This window comes from Bos grunniens, chromosome X, assembly GCF_055505025.1.
Source record: "Bos grunniens cultivar Pamir isolate PY7600 chromosome X, Bosgru_T2T1.0, whole genome shotgun sequence".
Classification (NCBI taxonomy): domain Eukaryota; kingdom Metazoa; phylum Chordata; class Mammalia; order Artiodactyla; family Bovidae; genus Bos; species Bos grunniens.
This window is the reverse complement of record NC_141194.1, coordinates 124142768-124163073: the sequence shown is the minus strand read 5'-3', so window position 1 is coordinate 124163073 and position 20306 is coordinate 124142768.

Genomic DNA, 20306 nt, shown 5'->3' with positions numbered 1-20306 from the left:
GGATGACCCAGAGGGATGGGATGGGGAGGGAGGTGGGAGGGGGTTTCAGGATGGGGAACACATGTACAAAAAATTTTTTTTAAACAGACAAGCGATTTGAGTAGATATGTCACCCAAGTTGTACAAATGGCCAACAAATACCTGAAAAGATGCTCAAATGCATTAGCCATTGCTGGCAGGAGTGTAAAGTGGTATGGCTACTGTGCAAAACTGGCACTTTCTCAAACAGCTACACATGAATTACCCTATGACACAGCAATTCTACCACCCAGCAATATTTGATTCAGGTCATGTGAAGTGTTATGACTTATTTTGACTTTCCACAACCAGGATTATGGAATTTGACCCAAAAAAAGTTATGGATTTGACAAAGATCTGCAGAGAGACGGCAAGTAAAATCATTGGTGTGGAGGAGTTCTCCTAGGTTTCTGGCTTTAATAATGGAGTGGATGAGAGTGCTCCTTATTAAGATCGGGAAGACTGCAGAAAGAAGGGGCTTTGGGAGAGAATGCAATTCAGGAATTTTCTTTTGGGTTGTTAAGTTGGAGATAGCTGCAAAGGAATGTTAAATATAGAATTAGACATATGAGACTGGAGAGATCTGGTTGCAAATATCGTCTTTGGGGTAAAGTTGTATCAGTCTTCATTAAGCCCACACTGTCCAGAAACATGTTCTATTTGCTACAACTGCTTTAGGGAGGTGATGTTTCTGGCGCCATGAGGTTCGGTTTAATGGTTCTTTTTCTCTGCTGTATGGTGACTATTCAGATGGTGTGGTCTGCAACATGAAGCACAGTGTCATGGTCACTACATCTGAGATGACTGCTTTCTGAAGGCATTTTAAACCTGCTAATAATGGTGATTCTCCATCTCTATGCTCAGTCTGAGGGAAGAATTTTGCTTACTGCGATTTGAAGCTGCCATCAATTTTAAGATGAGTGCAGATAACATGGCATAGCCCACTTGGGTGTGGGGCTTAGCTTGAGGGTTGACTTCCTACTCCTGGATATTGTAGGTGGACCTCACAGCCACTGTGGGCAGTGTCCCCTTTTAGGCAAATCCATCACCAGCACAGTCCCTCCCACAGGACAAAACAGACCCTTAAAGAAGAGTGGCTCTTCAGTTCTGAGACTCTCTTTATAGAATAGAATGGTTCCTGGTGATGTCATAACCAGTCTGAATTGTCTTGCACAGGGAAGGCTGGGAAAGATGGTCTTATCATTCCTGAAACAGAGATCTGGTAGGGGAGTTGAACCAAAGTGGTCAAAAGCAACTGGCTTAGGAGAGGTGTGAAACTAACCACTACATGTTATTGTAAACTGAAAGAAAATTCCTATAAAGAATATCATTGATAACATTTGAATAAGGGTTGTCTACATACTAGATAATGATGTATCAATGCTAAACCTCCTGCATGTGTGTGAAGTAGCTTCAGTTGTGTTTGACTCTCTGTGACGTGTGGACCATACCTGCCAGGCTCCTCTGTCCATGGGATTCTGCAGGCAAGAATACTGGAGTGGGTTGCCATGCTCTCCTCCAGGGGATCTTCCTGACCCAGGGATTGAGCTCATGTCTCTTATGTCTCCTGCATTGGCATACATAGAACGAGAGAGACTGAGAGAGAGGTTTTGGAGGCCAAGTGTGCCAAAATGTTAACCATTAATCAACCTACATGAAAGGTAAAAGTTCACTATACTATACTAGGACGTTTTCTGTAACTTTGAAAGTTTTTTCAAAATAAAATGTTGGAGGTTGAAATAAAGCAAAGCAAGAAGTTGGCTTAGGAAGCCAGGAAACCTGGGTTCAGGAAAGAGAGTCTGATGAAAACATCAAGGGGTCAGGGGTAACTTCTCAGAGTAGGTGTTCTCTGAGTTTTGTTCTTGATATGTCTGCAAGTGAGCTCAGTGTGAGCGAGCAAACCCAAGGTGTCTCAGAATTGAATCGCTCGTGAGGGTGCAGTTTGGCTGACTATTTCACAATCTACTAGTGAGCATTGAACCTGATGTACTTTTCTAAATTCTTTTCCAAAAACATAGTATCAGGAAGGCTAACTGTCTAGAACTTGTGTATGTATGTGTGTATGTGTGTGTGTGTGATGTGTGCATCTCTGTTTTTATTTTTCTCAGCTTTATTGATAAAAATCAATCAATAAAATATATAAAAATCACACATATATAAGATGTACAACATAGTGTGTTGATATGCACGTGTATTGCAAAATGAGTTCCACAACCAATCTACTTAACATGTCTATCATTTCACCTTTTTTTTGGGGGGGGGTGCAGTAAGAACACTTAAGATCTCCTTTTTTGGGGTAATATACAATGCAGTATTCACTGTGTGTGTGTGCTTAGTCATGTCTGACTCTGCAACCACATAACTGTAGCTCACCAGACTCCTCTGTCCATGGAATTTTCCAGGCAAGAATACTGGAGCAGGTTGCCATTCCCTACTCTAGAAGATCTTCCCAATCCAGAGATCGAAACCACTCTCCTGTGTCTCCTGCATTGACAGGCGGATTCTTTACCACTGAGCCACTTGGGAAGCCCATTATTGGCTATGCTTTTGTTGAAATGTAATTCCATTTCTCTTTGTTAATATGTGTAATACACACACATGAAACTCAAAGCACAAACTCTTCCTGGATATACAAATTTTCGAATTATTTTCCTAGAGGTGGCCACTGAAGCCTAGAGAGTATATACAGCACAAAGATCAGGGAACCTGCAGTAGAACCCCAGAGGGTCCAATAGTCACGGAGTAGCCAATAAAAGAGACCAAAAAGGAATCCCGAATAGGTATGGAGAGAGTTGACAACTTTCCAGAGAAGAAAATGCTTCAAGGAGAAGGGAGCAGCCTGCAGTCTAGAACTGCCTTGACAAATATGCTTAGCCACTAGCCATAACTGGATCTTTAAATAAAATTAAAAATTTAGTCCTTAGTCACAATAGCCACATTTCAAGTGCTCAGGAGTCATGTAGGCTTAGTGGCTACTGTATCAGACATTAGGAATATACGACAGTTTCATCACTGGAAAAACTTCTTTTGGATGGCACTGGGCTTATTTAACTTATACGCAGAGTACATCATGAGAAATGCTGGGCTGGAGGAAGCACAAGCTGGAATCAAGATTGCTGGAAGAAATATCAATAACTTCAGATATGCAAATGACACCACCCTTATGGCAGAAAGTGAAGAGGAACTAAAAAGCCTCTTGATGAAGGTGAAAGAGGAGAGTGAAAAAGTTGGCTTAAAGCTCAACATTCAGAAAACGAAGATCATGGCATCCGGTCCCATCACTTCATGGGAAATAGATGGGGAAACAGTGGAAACAGTGTCAGACTTTATTTTTGGGGGCTCCAAAATCACTACAGATGGTGATTGCAGCCATGAAATTAAAAGACGCTTACTCCTTGGAAGGAAAGTTATGATCCACCTAGATAGCATATTAAAAAGCAGAGATATCACTTTGCCAACAAAGGTCCATCTAGTCAAGGCTATGGTTTTTCCAGTGGTCATGTATGGATGTGAGAGTTGGACTGTGAAGAAAGCTGAGTGCCGAAGATTTGATACTTTAGAACTGTGGTGTTGGAGAAGACTCTTGAGAGTCCCTTGAACTGCAAGGAGGTCCAACCAGTCCATCCTAAAGGAGATCAGTCCTGGGTGTTCATTGGAAGGACTGATGCTAAAGCTGAAACTCCAATACTTTGGCCACCTCATGTGAAGAGTTGACTCATTGGAAAAGACTGTGATGCTGGGAGGGATTGGGGGCAGGAGGAGAAGGGGACGACAGAGGATGAGATGGCTGGATGGCATCACCGACTTGATGGATATGAGCTTGAGTGAACTCCGGGAGTTAGTGATGGACAGGGAGGCCTGGTGTGCTGTGATTCATGGGGTCACAAAGAGTCGGACACGACTGAGCGACTGAAGTGAACTGAACTGAACTGGGTTAAAAAATCAAACAAGATAAGGACCATAACGTGTCCAGTGGAATTAGTGATGGGGTGGTCATTGGTAATCTTGGTGAGGTCAGTTTCAGTAGAGTTGATGGGAGCAAAGGCCAGAATGAGGAGTCAATGGAGCTGAGGAGATGGAGGTAATAAGATTAGACAGCTTCCTCAGGAACCTGGGGATGTGGAAACCAGATCTGGTGTAATGACTGAATGAGAAGGCTTGGATGGGGAGATGGTTGATTTACATGACAGAGTACAAAATCATTAAAGCCACGTTTCTGAGAAGCTAGAGGGGCTGGGACTCAGGGCTTGGGTGGCAGGACTGGCCTCAGAAAGGGATTATCTTCTTCCATTTTAACAGGAGAGGATGGGCAGAACTGTAGGTAGGTCTGTAGATGTGGTGATGGGAAGTTCAGGTAATTTCCATCTTAAGCTTTAAATTTTGTATTTGAATTTGAGTATGAGTTCATTTGCTCTAAGTGAAGTGTGAGGTATGCCTAGGAGGTATGAAGAGAATGAAGGCTTGAAATTACTTCCGTGGAAAGGAGGAGAGACAGCAATAGCTAGAGCCTTGGTTCTCAAACTTAAATGTGCACTAGAATGCCCTGGAGGGCTTGTTAAAATACACCGAGAGTGCTGGGCCCCACAACCCCAGAGGGTCTGACTCAGTAGGTCTGAGGTGAGCTGGAAATTTGCATTTCTAATAGGCTTCCAGATAGTGCTGATTCTCCTGTTTCAGGGACCACATTTTGAGAATCACAGGGTTTGCTAAACGACACTGATGTGGACCAAACACTTTGATGGTGTTGGTAGGGCAAAGTGTGGGAATAGTCAGAAAGGTATTCAGTTGTAGAGAATGTCAGAGGGCTGACTAGAGGAACAATAGTAAGAGTGTTGGTAGAACAGGATGTTTAATTAGAAGTTTTGACCAAGGCATCAAGACACAATAGATATTGAAGTGATTAGTAAGACAGGCTACCTTGTATGAATTTCAAAGCAGAGAACTAATAACTGACTTCAAAAAACTCTTAAACCCTTCACCCACAGGAAGGATAGAAAAGGATCTGGCTGTTGGAGATTAGGGGAGGATTTGTAAGGAAGATTTCTTTCAAGAGAGCTGTGCTGTGAGCTCCCCTCCCCAAGGTGGCATGGAAGGTACTTCTCCCGCTACATCAAGTCAGGAGAGAGGAAATTTCAAGAGATCACTTAGCTTAATATGTGGCCCCTGCAGTGAGGGAGACAGGATGAAATGGCGTTTGACTCTCACCTGAAAATAGAAAAAGGCTGGCCAGTGCTCTAAAAAAGCGACACTGCTGTGTTGAGATACACCTGCACTCCCGGAGGCTGCCAGAGCCAGGCATGTGTGAGGTATACCCCAGGGATCAGACGAGGCCCACACATTCATGAGAGATCTGCAAGCTGGAGGTCCTTTGCAATGCGGGGCCTCACAAACATCCATGAAATCACAAAAGCATCCACGAAAGAGTCAATTTTAAACACCTGCTGGTGAAGAGCCAATTTACAACAGTAACAGGAAGGAACTTCCTGTCTCCCTTACCTCTTTTTCATCTCCTTGCTTTGGCTCTGAACTAGTGTTGCCAGCTACAGAAAATAAAAATGCAGGATGCCTGGTTAAATATGAATTTGAAATAAACAGTGAACCCCTCTTTAGTCTGTGACTCACTTCTATTAGTTCCATGACTTCTATTAGTCCAACTTACTGATTACATTTGTTTATGCAAAAGAAATAAATCCAGAAGCCTGTATACCAAACTGCTAACAGTGCTTATTTCTGGTATCATTGTGAACTTTTACATTCAGCTCTCAATTTTGTTTGAATTATTATAAATATGAATCACTTTGATAATCAAAATCAATAAATATCTTTTAAAACCTTTTCACTTAGTATTTTGTGAATATGTTTCCACATTAGTATTCTTCTCAAAGAATTCAAGACCCTGGTTTAGGTTTCTTATATTTTATTAATATAAATACTATTACAATGAAATGCTTGCAGTTTAATCTTGTGCATATCTTTAATTATTACCTTAGGATATATTCCTAGAAATGGAATTACTGAGCCCAAAGTTAATGTGTACTTTTAAACGTAACAAACTTCACTCTTAAAAGGCTGTTTGTCTACCCATACCACCTCTGCTGCTGCTGCTGCGTCGCTTCAGTCGTGTCCGACTCTGTGCGACCCCATAGACGGCAGCCCACCAGGCTCCCCCGTCCCTGGGATTCTCCAGGCAAGAACACTGGAGTGGGTTGCCATTTCCTTCTCCAAGGCATGAAAGTGAAAAGTGAAAGTGAAGTCGCTCAGTCGTGTCTGACTCCTAGCGACCCCGTGGACTGCAGCCTACCAGGCTCCTCCGTCCATGGGAGTTTCCAGGCAGGAGTACTGGAGTGGGGTGCCATTGCCTTCTCCACCTCTACTACAGGTTATTATCAATATGTATATCATTGTTTCTATTGTCTTTTATTATTAGTGAAAAATATTTTTTCAAGTGTTTCTTGACCATTTATATTTTTATATTAGTCTGATGGATCTAACAAATGGATATTAACTTGATGGTGTTTTCTAGCAGGGTTTTTCTGTACATCATGTTGACTTTTATCAACTCCAGTTCCCTGTAAGATGCACACTCACAGACACACAACTATTTGCTCATTACCCAGTCAATAAATGCTTGTTGAATGCATGAGTACATGAATGAATTATTTAAAGGATCTGGCCAAAGGAAACCCTTCTGGGTGTTTTACTATTGACTTTTTCATGATTTATTCACTCACTCAACAAACAGTTATGGAGTGCCTACTGTGTACATGTCTCAATGCTATGCCATTTAAAAATAATAATGAACATCAGGAATAGTTCCAATAAATAAACTAAAACTAGTGAATCACAAATATTCCAGTACTATCTTGTCTATATATCACCTTCAGAGAAATGAGTCTGTCAAAATTGGTAAATATTCTAGGTACTTTGAGATTTATACACTTAAAAATTGTAAATGGCTGTTGATGGAAGTATTTCTGCAAAATCTGTGTCTGTGGTTTTTAAAATCTGGTGCTCCATAGATGGAACTAGAAATGGATGGGATGCAGGGATGCATGAATGAGTTTGTCATTCTGCACTGTATGTGGCAAATGTCTTCTTCATTCTGTGAAACTTTATTGATGGGGATACACTGAGAAACTTTTGGGTGTCATTGCTTCTCACTTGTGATTTGCTATTGCTGTCCCTGCCACCATCACCATAGCCTCTCCATCCATCCTGACTTCTAATCTCTGCTGTTTCTGTTGTCAGCGACTCTGCCCATTTCTTGTGTCTTTCTTCTGTTCTTTGTCCAACGCTTCTTGGCTTTCAAGTGTGAAAAATGACTATATATAAATATATATGTGTGTGTGTATGTACACACACACACATATAATCTCCAGCTATTAATAGTGTGGCTCTCCTTTTGGGTTGCAACCCAAGTAATGACCTCATACTTGGAATAATTCTGTCTCTTTTGGCCATGTTATTTGGTTCAGGATGCCAAAGGGTAGCCTTTTCACTATAAAAATGTTTTTGAGCTCTTTCCTGAGAGTTGCAGAAGTCCAGATGCTAGACAACAATCGTATTGTAGTATTGCTGGTATCATATGACTACGAAGTTTTATACAAGAGGACCCCAACCATGAGTTTGGTCCCCACAAATAGCTCTTTAAGGCTGATAGATTTTTAAGCCAGTTTTTCTATCATACTGTTAAAAGGATTTTCAGAAGAAAGCCATTTCTGACATCCCCTAATTCATGTCCTTTAGAGATTTTCTCATCAATATTTAAACCCATCAACTCCATGGAGCAATAAGAGGTTTCCCCTGTCCCCATCCCGCTGTGGTGGTTATAAGCTTCCAGGGAAATGAATCCTAGATCTTCTTCAGCACATGTTTGGAGTCCTCTTTCTTAAGCAGATGAGGAGCCTGCATTTTTGTATCAGTAATGGAGTCCTGAACCTGAAATTGCAACAAGGAAGAGAGAAAAGAACCAAAATAATGTTTTAGGTAGGTTCAGACACAGCTGAGGTGAGTGGGAAATAAAACTGTGTTGTTAGAAGAAAATACTCCAGGTTAAGGGTCTTGGTGCCTTTGACTGGAAATTCTGACAAAGGACATTTGAGCATGGTAGCTTCTTTTTTAAATTAATTTTTATTGGCATATAGTTGCTTTACAATGTTGTTAGTTAATAACTGCTGTACAGCAAAGTGAATCAGCTGTATGTTAACATATATCTCCTCTTTCAAGTGTCTCGTCTGTGCCACCTTTAACAGCCCTTCAGTGTTGTTGAAACACCTCTTTCTTCTGACAGTGTACTGTGAGGATGTGGGGGTAGGGGAGGGGGAACAATTCAGGGACCGCTGTGGGAAAATGCCCAGAGCCGAGGTGAGTGCGGAAGGCCGAGGGAGAGGAGGGAGGGGCGGGGCCGCTCCAGCCCGAGTGCGCGGGGCCACGCGGTGCAGTGGCCGCAGGGATGAACAGGAAGTGCTTTTTGCCAACAACTGTCACCACCTCCAAAACAACAAAGAATAAAGTCTTTCCTACAGATGATTCCACCTGCCTTTGACACCAGGAGCCACACATCTGGCTCGTCAGTGTTTCATTGAAATGGCCGCCTGTGTGGAGTTCAGAGGGGAAAATAATGAAGTGGGTTTTGCCTCTTCCCTTTTACAGTAGCCTCCACAAGAGTATACATTTGATAAGGGCCAAAGTCTGTTTGTGAAAAAGAACCTCTGAGGGGAGATACAGCACCTAAGACCAAAGACCTTAATTTTGCCTCAAATTTTGGCTATACTGTTTCTATAGAGACCAAAGGGAAGCTTTGGCTCCCCCACTCAGCTATTAAAGTTTAGTGCATTGAAAACTGTCTTCATGCTGTGATACCCTTTCAGGGAGGAGAATAGGGTCTGAACTAATCCATGAAAGTTGTCATGCTATGAACTAGTAGTCAAGCTTTTTCCTTTCAATTGAATCTAAAACTATACTGTACTTCACACTTGATTGGTCCTTCAGATGGAAGGATTCAATATCCCTGCTGGAAATCAGCTCGTCTTCTTCACACAGTGCTGTTGAACGTGGAAAGAACTTATTTCTGAGGCATAATTACCAGCTCTAACGTATGAAAAGTCGTAAGGTTATTTAATTTTCTTCCTTTTCTTAAATTCTGGTCAAACTCTTTAAAATGCTAACTTTTATTTCCCCCTTTGACAAGCTTGTTTACCAGACTGTGTCTCCATGCTTGGGCTTGCTGTTTGTCAACAGATGTTGGGGTCTATACATGCTCACCAGCCTTTCTTTCCTCAGGATGATAGACAGACATACAGCATAAATGTATCGAAGACAAAAAAAAATATCTTCTGAATGCAGCCGTCAGCGAGCCATTGAATGTCTTGTAGCAAAGGTAACGGGTCACTTATTTACCATGAAGACTGGGACGAGAACTTGAGGAATTTGAGCAGTGCTATGCCAATTGTCTAAGGGAAAGGACGCTTTTCCTTTCCCACTCAAAGAGTTAGCTTTGTTTGTTTGCACATGTTTTAGATCAATAACTGGTAATAGTAAAGGCAGAACAAAAGCTCTAATAACCATGAACCATCTGCAGTGTGAATCGACATTTCCCAAGTTAAACACTACCGTCTTGTGAATGAATACATACAGTGTATATGATTCTTTTTTTAATTGAAAAAAAAAAAATGCCTTGATCTAGCTACACCAAAAGGGGGCACCAAGGTATTAAAGAAGTCATCATGTTTTCGGAGGCTATAAATGAAATTAAGTGAAGTTTGGAGAGGTTTTTAGTATAATTAATATGTACATGATTTTTAAACTTTGTTATTCTAAAAAGTCAGTTGGGTGGTTTCAAGAATTTTGGTAAAACTCTTTTGATATCTCAGTGGAATTTTCTATCAGTTTGGGGTGATTTCTTTGGAGTTTGATGGCATAAATGTAAGAAGGAACATATTTTACTTGATGAAAAATAATATAAAGAAAACTCACGTATGTATCACCTTAAAATTATATCAATATTAATACCCATGATATTTTTCATTGAAATTTTGCTATATTCTGTGTTTAAAATAGACGTTTATCTCATCTTTGTTGTCCAGGACAGTAAATATAAGAGTATTTGTTTTTATGTGTGTGCGTCTAGGTGGAAAATATTCAGCATTCTGTATTGGCTTTCTGACAGAAGGGTACAGAAAGTGGGGACATGGAGGTTATGGCAAATAGTAGCTAACTGAGCACCATTGCTCCAAGAATCCAGAAGGAATAAATAAAGAGAATAGAGAGCATTTTCTGGAAATATTTTTAAACTGTACATTTTGGTTATCCCGTGTGTTATTTTTGTGATTCCAGTAAAAAGAATTTAGTGGAAGAAAATAGGGAGAGACAATATTCTTAATGAAGTTGTAAATATACGCAAGGCAACTAGATGCTTCTTCTGCTTTAATGTCACCTATAAGGAGTGAAAAGCAGTTCCATTTCTAATTTTGTTAGTGATTAAGTGCTATTTATGTTGTTTTCCCCATCACTCTGATCCTGTTTCCCTTTCTCTCCCCCACATGAAATACAGACCTTTTATATGTAATCAAATCTGAACTGGTTGGTTAGCTAATAATTCCTCTTAAAAATGGAAATCAGTGCCTGCATGATCCTGTTTTCTCTGTATATCTCTACCGTTTCTAAAGATGGCTGCAATCTGAACAAAATGGGCTGTCTTTTCATAGACAGTTTCTCCTTTTATTCTTAGACGCCCAGTCATAGCTAATTCAAAAAAGATAAAATGGTAAATTTAGTGGAAATCATGTTTTATAGTTTAATTTTTACCCAGGCTTAGGTCTTGCTCATTATTTTATGCTTTGTGATGATTTATGAAATCATATATTATGCAAGGCAAGGCAATTTACAAGCTGCTATTACATCCCTGTAACTTTTATGAAATATGTGACTAATTAGTATATTGTTTAACTGGGAGAATTAGATTAAAAAAACAAATGTCTTTCAGGTTTATTTGAAACATATGGACTTTATTCAACTGAAGTAAATATTCAAGTGCAATAAATTGTTATGTGTAGGGCTGGACAATAGCTGTAAATGTATTTTAAAATACAGCAATACTAAAAAAAAGTTATCAACACCAAAAATATGGCAATACTGAGAAGTTTTTATTACTCTTATTTATTTGAAATAAAACAGAATAGGATTATTGAATTTCATGCCTTTTTCTTATCAACAGTATAGTGATTAGCATGTATAAAAATGTCCACTTAAAGGCAGGGAAAGAAAGTTACTGTTGATTTCTGTTTGTGGGGGTTCTCCTCACATGTGTTAGAGAGGATGTTTGGCTTGATCTTGAAATATGTAAAATGTGATCAACAAACACTGCTCCCTCTAACTGGATATTTTCAAAGTTGTCATTTTTAAAATAGTAGTTGTTTAGTTAATAACAATTGCCTTATATTATGTCTGCTTTAAGGAATTAATAGTCTTTAGTGGCACTAAAAAAGATAAGTCCTGTTTTCAGGGTAATGCTTTGTAACTTGCCTATGTATAAAATATCACATAGATATATAGATAGATATTCATATAAACATTTTATTTCTCTGTGTGCTCTTCAGGAGGTCCTGCCACTTTGACAAAGGGTCAGTATGACTGGCTAAATCAGGTGTTACACATTTTTGGAATAACAGAAACCCAGACTAGCTAAGATCTAAAAATGCAATGAATTGTAGACCAGTGTTTCGTTGTGGCCTCAATCTGTGTTTTAGGAGTTCTTGCGTTGGCTTCCAATATTGTTCCCTTTTGGAGAAATATGCATATGGTGGTATTTGTATAAGGTCAGAACTGGCAAAATAATAGGAAGTAGGTCAGTTTTTGGTCTATGCCTTTTAGTTCTTTGGTCAGCATTTCTTATGACAAAATTTCACATCAGTAAGCCATAAAGAATTTTTTCTGCCTTTAATTTTTTTTCCCCCAAAGTCAGTTTATTAATGCTTAAAAATTTATCTTCCACATGCTCAATGCTTATTTTTGTGGTGTTTTCAAGTCACCTCTCCATGGAAGCAAATTAGTGGCCAAGTAGAGCTTATGAAAGAACCTGAAACACAGAAAGGTCTCCAAAGGAGCTATTCTCCTTTAGGGAAGCTATCTCCGGATTAAAAAAAAAAAAATCAAAATCACAGCTGCAAGGGTCCCTGATCTGTTCCCTGGCATGATGTGTTCATTGAAAATTCTATATAGAGAGGTCTCATGTTAGGTAAGTAGTTTCTTTTTACAGATTGGTTTGCCTACAACAGGCAAAATCTGTGGGAGTTTTCGGTCACAAGTTTTGTTTTGTTTTTCCATGATCCAGCTCGATTTCTGTACGTGGAGTGAAAGGGATATTTTGGCCTCTGATTATAAAGACAGGAAAGAAGTATAGAAAAACTGATGGAATTATGGGGAAAAGAGCATTCAAAACAAGTAATCAAAAGGCAAAGTTTTCTTTTGAAATGAAACTCTACCTTATTCTAAAACCAGACATTCTGCTTTAGAATCTTACCCCAAAGAGCTAATTTCAGAGACTGAAAAGTACACATCCTGCCCAGATTCTCACAGCTTCTTCTAAAAGTTGGGTTTTGATGTTTGAGGCAGTAAACTAAAACCTCTGAACAAAATTTGATCCCACATAAACCATATGGAGCTACATGTTTTTTTCTCTAAAAGAAACAAGTGGAAGAGCTGAGGCAAAACTTGAGGACTGATTTCACTTATTCGGCAGAGCTGCAGCCTTTAAATTCACAATGGACTTTCAGCTTAACTGGCCCTAACGCAGCTGTTTATTAGACATTGCAGTGTTATTTGTCAGTGTTGCTTGAGTGATGTGATTAAGAGTGGGACGATTAGAATGAAATTGAAGAGGTCTTCCAAACTTCAGTTTAAAAACATTTCCCCAAACTGATGTGGAGACAATAACAATCTCTCTATTTATAAAATTGAATTCTCTCAGTTTGGATAGTGAGAACAAAGGTGCTAATCTGTAGTTCTGAGAAAGCCCAAGTATGCCCTTTGCATCAGACAAGATCTAATATGATTCTAAATAATTGCCAAATCAGATGCACATCAATGTAGTTTCATTATTTATTCAAACCCATTAATCCAGTGTTTATGTCACGTGAAATTGGGTGTATTTGTAATAAGTTCACCTATATAGAAATGCTTCTCTGGTGGCTCAGATGGTAAGGAATCTGCCCGCACGTGGTAGACCCGGGTTTGATCCCTGGGTCAGGAAGATCCCCTGAAGAATGAAATGGCTACCCACTCCAATATTCCTGTCTGGAGAATTATATGGATGGAGGATCCTGGCAGGTTACAGTCCATGGGGTCACAAAGAGTCGGACACGGCTGAGCGACTAATACTTTCACTCTCACACCGATATAGAAATGCTCCACCTCAGCTTACAAAAACATGAAGAGACATTTAGGATCTGTTTGAAACCATTGAGATTGTTCTGAATTAGAATGAGCTGATTAGGCAAAGCAACCAAAGCTGGAGTACTTTCAAAACACCAAAAACACTTTTCTTAATTATCTTTACATTTTTCATCTCATTAGCTTCCTTATCACAGTCTGAGAAAGTAGATATTTAACCCCATATTCTAGGTGAGAAAACTGAGGCCCAGAGAAGAAATCACGAGACTTTCATGAAGTCATGTGGCCAGTTAGCAGTGAAACTCCAGTCAGCGTGACTTTGTTCAAGCAAGCGTGATACAATGGGCAGCCTGCTGACTTCCGCAGTGGGCTCACAGAGAACTCTTATTTGGCCCTTGCGTGGTGTTAAATACCTAGTTTTAAATTAGTTGCTAACATGAAAAAATTGAGAGAGATTTCACTTTATTAAAACTCAGGATTTCTGGGTTTGGGGGAGAAAAAGCAAAAGATTTGGCAACCAGGGACCATTTCTCCAAGGCAAGCCCTCGCTAGGACTGAGCTGTGACTCCCCCGCTGTACAGCACTCACCTACTCCACTTTGCCAGTCTGCCGGGTTACTTGTCTAGGTCCTGTGAATATTTGAGCTCTATATCCCCCACACTAGACCATTGATTAGCAACCCTTCTTGAGTATGAGGTAAAATTTTAAACTGAAAAAAAATTGGCAACCCCTGGCTTAGATCTCTGTCTTCCCCACCAGGTAGAGATATCTTCAAGGCGAAGTATGGAGTGTCATTTCTCTTGATGCCTCTGCAAATCCTAGCACGATGGGTGACTGGTACGCAATGTGCTCTCAGGAAATTGCTAGAATGGGGAGGACATGGCAGCTGTCCTATCTCTAGAGTTATCACCATAGTGATCTGTACAAAAGTTCAATAAATCGGGTTTTGAGAAGGGAATCAATTCCATTAGACTTGAGAATTGCAAACCTTACTCCAAATTGAACAGAAATATGAAAATGTGCATTTTGCTTATTTGATCTGGAGGCTACATCTGCAAGATCCAAGACAACTCCGTGGATAAAAATATATTGAGATGATGTTCTGTATTTGTGAGATGACTCTGATTTTGTAGATATAACCTCTATGGACTGCGTACTCTAACCTGGACTCAGTTACTCAGAGTATGGGGCAGTCACATGAGGTACCTGCTTCCTTGTGACTACAGCCTGAAAAGTACCTTTTCAATTTTCCAAACTTTTCCCTCAGAAATAATTTAGTAATTTAAGATGCCAGTCAGCACAATGCCATGTCTGTGTTTTTGGGGTGGAGGGGATGGGGTTGTAGAATGTCTTCATGTATAGCAGCCTTTCCTCTCTGAACTTTTCCAGCAGTTAGAAAGGAAAGTGAAGTCTCTCAGTCATGTCTGACTCTTTGCAATCCCATGGACTGTAGCCTACCAAGCTCCTCTGTCCATGGAATTTTCCAGGCAAGAATACTGGAGTGGGTTGCCATTTCCTTCTCCAGGGGATCTTCCCAGCCCAGGGATTGAACCTGGGTCTCCCACATTGCAGGCACACACTTTACCGTCTGAGCTACCAGGCCTCTCTGAACTTTTCCAGCAGTTAAGATCTGTATTATTCTGAGGGTATCCACAGTCACAGAATCGGAGAATATTACCTGGTATCATGCTATCTATGGATAAAAAATGGTGGTCCAGAGAGACTTGTCTGAGGTGCTTGGTTCCCGGTTCGTGGATTCTATTTGTCTTCACTAGATGATAAATCTCCTTGAGGGCAACGACTGGGCATTAGTCATCTTTGTGCCCTTTCCAGCACATAGTATAGTGCATCTTGCATATAGTAATCATAGGTGCTAAGTCAACTTGAGTTCTCATGAAAGCCATGACATTTTCATGGCTTTGGGATATAGAGGTTATGATGATTTCCTTGTCAGACTTGTGTTTTAAGACAGAAAAACCTCAGTATGGCTGCTCACTGGGATTTTCAAGTGAGCTCCAGCCAAGCATTTGGTGGCAAGCAAAATGGCCAGCAAAGGCATGCTTTAGAAAAGGATTTGATTCTATTTTTAAGAGCTTTTTTGGAGATGTACAGGAGACAGAAATTTGTTTGTTTGTTTGTTTTTAAATTAGTGATCCAATAGATGTTCCTTTAAAAGATACTATACACAAAATTTGAAGCCTCCAAACTGATCTGACTCATTAGATTTAATGAAATCCAGGAGAAAGTACTTCCTGAATCCCGAGGCCTTTCATATTATCCTTTACCTAATTCTTTACAAGTGAATTTTCAGCTAGTAAGTGCCAGAAATAGGCCCATCTGCAGAAAGTGAGCACATTTTCCTCCACAATATGACAATGCTATCTGACAGCTATTAGAACTTGAAATTCAGGGGCTTGCAAAGTAATTCTTAAAGTGTAGCTCGTTTCCAATAAAAGCATTCAGTGTTCTGTTTTTTTTCACTTCATTGAAATTCATTTAAAATTTCTCTTCCATGGAAACACTTTTGTGTTTCTATAATCATTATGTGTGTGCTTTCTGGTCTTATACTTTTAAAAATAATTTGTTTTATTTCTCAAAGATCTTTTTAAAATTTAGTATTGAAGACAACAGAAACATGACATGTGTAAATGCTGCTTTGTTTTTTAAAGTATTATAAAACCATTCCATTTTTATTCTCCGTCACATTTAGGTTTTGGAGGTTCCCTCTCCAAATTCTGTTTCCAGTAGGAGCTGCTGAGAGATTCTGAGAATGGCAACTCAGTGCTACGGTATACATATACAAGTTGACTCACTTCCAAAATGGCAGCAATCCAGAGAAGCCAGAAAGTTCTTTTTCTTTTCAAAGAAAATAGCACTCTATCTCAGATCAAAATAAGCTGGTTTCCAGCCTTAGCTCTGCCATTTCTGATTAGGGAGAACTTCAGAAGTTACTTAGCCTCTTTAGGCTTCATCTATAAAATGAAGGGTCATCACAGGGATCAAACCCATAGGGTTGTTGTGAACATTAAGTAGGCTAATGCAGGTAACCTGTTTTCCACAGTGCCCAGCACAGTAAGTAGCATTTTCAGATTATTATTATTATCAGTAATAATGTTTTATTCCTAGCTTAGTCCTGAGTGGTAATCAGAACTCTGGCACATAAAGTCAGGGAGAAAAGGCAACAGCTTTCTGGCTGGTGCTATAAAAAGATACGAGGTTTTTAGAAGTAGGGTCAGTCCATAGCTCTACTCTCATCCCCAGAGAAGTGGCAAGAGATGAGCAGGACTGCACAAAACCACCCTTGATTGCTGCAAAACAAACCTAAATTGCTCCAGTTTACAGCTGCTGGAACCCACGGGATGGTCAGCTACAGCAACCCCTGGCCTGCCTGGACCCCTCTTGCTTCCTTTTTTTTTTAAGACAGCAAGGAAGTAGTATCCCTTCTGTACCCATGAAGATATCAAGCACTCAACATAAATTGTTTCTGGGAAGAGATTATCTTAGGAACCTAAAGGGCAGTCTTCAGCTGGCTGTATGTGTAATCATTCATCATTTTGCTGCTGCTGCTGCTAAGCCACTTCAGTCGTGTCCGACTCTGTGCGACCCAATAGACGGCAGCCCACTGGGCTCCCCCATCCCTGGGATTCTCCAGGCAAGAACACTGGAGTGGGTTGCCATTTCCTTCTCCAATTCACAAAAGTAAAAAGAGAAAGTGAAGTCACTCAGTCGTCTCCGACTCTTCGAGACCCCATGGACTGCAGCCCACCAGGCTCCTCCGTCCATGGGATTTTCCAAGCAAGAGTACTGGAGTGGGGTGCCATTGCCTTCTCCGTCATCGTTTTGCGAATTATCCTTAAAGACCAGGGAAACATTTTGCTCTCACGAACTATAAAACACTTCAGGATCTTTTCATTTACAAAAATAAAAGTTGGTTTAGAGTTTTAGAAAAGTCTTCATTTGCCAACCAGTCTATGTGAAAATGAATTTAGATTTGGAAAAATCACTGCAATTGGAAGTGGCCTTGGTCCGTCTGGGCATCCTGCCTTCTTGTCCGTATCTTGATGACCTCTCTACATACATGTCCTTTCAAATGCAAACTGGCACGTCTAGCCCTCGGACTGTAGATTAGACACTGGGTGTACCTTGTGCCCAGGGTGGGGGAAACAAGAGACGTGACAAGAAGGAGAACTAAAAGTAATACAGCAGCCAGTTATTAGACATTTTGCTTTAGCCAGATACTGCAGTGAATGGCTTTTATGAGTTCTTACTTTAATAAGCCTCCAAACCCATGCGTGGTAGGAACCATTATCTTCATTTTACAGATGAGAAAGCTGAGGCTCAGAGAGATTAAATGACTTTTCCAAAAGTCATATGGCTGGTAAGTGATAGAAATGGAGATTTAAGACCAGACTAGTTGTATTCTCGTTCTTGTGCTTTTAACCACTATGCCATATTGTTCTTATGATGATATAAAAATATTGGGAGCTTGGAGGAATTGGGAATTGGGATGGACGCATATACACTACTGATACTATATATAAGATAGAGAACTAGTGAGAACCTACTATACAGCACAAGGAACTCTACTCAATGAACTGTGGTGACCTAAATGGGAAAGAAGTCCAAAAAGAGGGGGATATATGTATATCTGTGGCTGATTCACTTTGCTGTACAGTAAAAACTAACACAACATTGTTAAGCAACTATACCCCAATAACAATTTTTTAAAAAGAAAATACATATGTAATTTAAGTAAATGGCAAAAAAAAAAAAAAAAAATTGGATCCCCTTCCCCTCACCTCTCAGGAAATCGGTTCACATTTTGGATCTCTCATCTTTGTCTTGGAACACGTTGACCTCAGTCCCCATGGATGAGTGAGGAAGGGACAAAGTGGTGAAAACTTGAGGCTAGAAGTCTTGTCCAGGTCATGCATGAATGCTAAGTTGCTTCAGTAGTATCTGATTCTTTGTTGCCCCATGGACTGTAGCCTGCCAGTATCCTCTGTCCATGGGATTTCCCAGGCAAGAATACAGGAGTGGGTTGCCATTTCCTTCTCCAGGGGATCTTCCCAACCCAGATTGAACCCAGGTCTCTTGAATTGCAGGCAGATAGATTCCTTACCATCTGAGCCACCAGGGAGGACTAAGTTAATATAAGTCAAACCTTTAGACAGAGTCTGACTCATAATATTCCATAATTTTGCAATTATACAAGGTACTTGATACCCCCCCCAAAAAAAATGGCGGCTTCTATTGTCATGGTGTTGCCCACTGGTCGCAATCACCTTCAGAAATAGTCCCAGCCTACACATGCTTCCGAAGAACTCAAACAGAGGCCTATTTCAGGTGATAAATCCCAAACAACTTGCTGTAGTTTTCCTCAAGTGGGGAGCCATGGCCCTCAGGCCCAGTTACATCATGTCATTATGCCCAAGCAGAGGGAGACAGAGGAGAGACTAGGAATCCGTGGCCCCAGGATTTGGGTATGTGCTGGGGCAGAGGGGCAGGGAAGAAGATACTCAACGTCACCATGGAGGAACTCTCTTTGGAATTGTGATTTCCCATCTACAGACTATCCAGAATCAGGAACTGTCATATGTTGTCTTTCCTCTCAGGCCTCTTACAGGTCCTGAACATTTCAGTATCACTGTTGAAATGTCCCTTGCTCCTGAGGCACAGGATGGATAGCGCAGAATGGTTTCAATTATGTATAAATCCCGGCGTGGACTACGTTCCCTGTGTAGGATTGGAGTGGAGAGGACTGCTGAGGGTGACTGGGGCAACTTTTTATTTTGGTGAAGAAACCTTCCAGAGGGATGCTGTGTGGTTCATGCATGTGCCAGATTGCTGTAGCACAGTGTTAAGTGGTGGCCGTGAGCTCCATAAGGACAGAGGCTGGGTTGGTTTACCACTGTACACCTAGCCCTGGGCTTGGCGCACTGTAGGAAGGTTCAGAAAGGCTGGGGAACCAGAGAAGATGGGATGGATTACAAGGATACAGTCAGAGCACATTCATTTATCCTTCCCCCGCAAAAGAGTGGGCATTAAGTCTCAGCATCCATGGGTTGCCTCAATACCAACTTAGACAAAATCCTTCCCCCAAATCTCCCTTCTTTCCCATCAGATAAACACATCATCGTTTCTTTTCAATTCAGGTTACAACTCTTTTTCTTAGTTCTTTTCTTCCTACAGGTCTTTGATTACAGCTGAGTATAGCGTTTATGTAAATTTCAAGTGGCAACTCCTATTTGTCTCTGGTTAACCTAATGGTTTATGTTAATCTCAATCAGATCTGCCAGTCAGACCTCTTACCCCTTTCGCTTTTCACCTAATTCCTGGGAGCCAGTTTCCCTTAAGAACCTGGCTGTAGAGGCCCGGTCTCTTTCTTCATCCTCTTCCTCCCTTCACTGTTGAATATCTATTCCATTCAATTGTTCCCATCATGAACCATCTAACTGCTTCCAGAAAGGTCTGTATGCACAGTTGCTTGCAGTAACAGAATGGATCTGACAAACCTAACATGAGTGGAAGAACAGAGGCGAAAATACTACTATGCTGCAAGGTTCCATTTATATAAAGTTTAAAGCCAGGCAAAATAAAGTCTTTAATCTTGGGGAATAGTGACTGGGAGGGGGAACTGGAGGGGCTTCTGGAGGGCCAGTCAAGTTGTATTTCTTGATCTAGGTGTTGCTTACAAGAACATATTCAATTTTTGAAAATTCATCAAACTGAACACTTATGATTTGTGCATATTTCTGTATGAAGGTTGTACTTCAATGACATTTTCCCAAAATATGGGCTTATTGAGCCCCCACTATGTAGAAATTCCTGTGTTGTGTGGCACTGGGGGTTCTTCTCCCTTCCAAAGAGGTCAGAAAATAAAATCTGAAATAGGCAAA